Source organism: Cololabis saira, chromosome 9 (genome assembly GCF_033807715.1).
Source record: "Cololabis saira isolate AMF1-May2022 chromosome 9, fColSai1.1, whole genome shotgun sequence".
In the NCBI taxonomy this organism is placed as follows: domain Eukaryota; kingdom Metazoa; phylum Chordata; class Actinopteri; order Beloniformes; family Belonidae; genus Cololabis; species Cololabis saira.
The window spans coordinates 34,898,186-34,900,362 of NC_084595.1; positions in this window are offsets into that span (position 1 = coordinate 34,898,186).

Consider the following 2,177-nt stretch of genomic DNA (forward strand, 5'->3'; position numbering starts at 1 on the left):
AATTGAGACCAATCAGACATCTATAATGGTCCTCACATAACACAAGCTAAGCTGTTACCACAAGATGAATGAAGTCGCAGACGAAAAGGGTCTCGTTGGTCCCGTGGATGGAAATTTTGTTTTAAAAAACGGATGGATGGAAGCGTGCTCTGTTTTCTAATGTGTTTCCATGTTCTGAAATGTACTTGAAACAGTTGAAAGTATTTTGTTATATTTAAGTGTTGTTTACAGAAGGTCCTTGACTATCGGCTACCTGTCTCGTTCCATGTGCATACTGCATATTGCATATGCATACTATGCAGTATGCATACTGCATACTGCACTTTATAGCAAATTGCACTAATTTGTTCTTGGTGAAGCACCACCTTGATAAAAATAAACTTTCATTAATTGAACATATGTTTTCACTAGTTAATCATTCACTCGTATACAAAAATCAATTTGAAACAAACAAAAAAAGGAAATCTCATTGTTCTCAGGTCTAAAATTGATATGCGATCAAATTGCGATTAATTAATTACAAAGCCTGTAATTAATTCGATTAATTTTTTAATCGAGTCCCAGCCCTAATATATATATATATATATATATATATATATATATATATATATATATATATACTGTAGATACCATTGGAACACCTGAGGCCTGTGTTCCTTCCTCTTTTTGACTCCGCCCATCAAATAGAATTGACATCACAGAGCCTTATGACATCACGGAATCTGATGACATCACTAAACCTACTAGATAAAAGAATGCCTAGTTGATCATTCTCTCACAAGCCTTTTAGAATTCCTACAACACACATCACGGTTTTAGGACTCCAAAAGTCATACCTAGCTACATTTGAACAATATTTTTAAAAGCTCTTACTGAAAAAGAAACAACCAGAACAATGAGCGGTACCGCAGGTAAACGTATGTGGAGCGATGTGGTGGCGTCTACTCCCGTTATTACTCCTCAAAGAAGGGGGATCAAGCTGGAAAAGCCCAGAGCCCCTGCTACCCGTGCAACGGTCGACTCTGGAAATGAAAATAGAAAGACGACAAACTACCAACCCTCTGCTCAGAAGCAGGGGAACACCGGTGAAGATTTACCCGTCTATGGACCACTAACTGAGCTGGATACGTTTAAGGAGACGCTGGCGAAAAAGGATTTCTTTCTCGCTCGGGAAAAATACTTTAAAGAATCAGCAGAGAAGGATTCACTTGTTTATTTGAAAAAAACTAAAGAAGCTGAAACTCGCTTGGAGGCTGAACGCCAGCTCACGCTGGTCTACAAAGAAGAACTCAATCAGTGCGAAGGCGTTATTGACGATCTACTTCAGTCCTTCAACACGCTTGAAGAAGAGGACGGTGAAATTAAGTTCAAACACACAGAGGCCCATAAGTCAGTCCTGGACGAAATAGAGAACTTAAAAAAGCAACTGGAAGAAGAGACCAGCTCTAATCTTGATCTGATCTCTAAACTGGATGCACAGGAAATGCTAAAACAAAGTGTACAGTTAAAGTTTACAGAACTCACAGAACAACTGAAGTCTGCGCTGGAAACGTCTGAGATAAGTGCAGATGAACCTGAGTCTTCTGCAACACAAAACGTCTCAGAAATAATAAGTGTCTCATGTCAAACTGAGGATTCTGCTTTTGAAAATGTCTCAGAAGAAAAGGAGCTCTCAAATCTCCCAGCAGAAGTCCACAGTGAAGTCCCTACGTCAGAGGACTTTATTCCAGACAGGAACCATGTATTTGCAGAAAAATTGGTTGAAAAAACAGAAACTTCAGAACCACAGGGGGTCTCTGAACAAGAAGTGGGAGTGTCAGGACCAGAAGAGGTCTTGGAGCTCAAACAGACCACTGAAACACAATTGGTTTACAAACAAGATGGGGTTTCTGAGCAAAAAGCAAAGAAACGTCGACGCAGAAAGAAGAGAAAGGCTGAACAATCTGAAGATGCCAATCAAGTCACTGAACAGCTCCCTCAGCCAGATTCAGCAGAGAAGGATTCACTTGTTTATTTGAAAAAAACTAAAGAAGCTGAAACTCGCTTGGAGGCTGAACGCCAGCTCACGCTGGTCTACAAAGAAGAACTCAATCAGTGCGAAGGCGTTATTGACGATCTACTTCAGTCCTTCAACACGCTTGAAGAAGAGGACGGTGAAATTAAGTTCAAACACACAG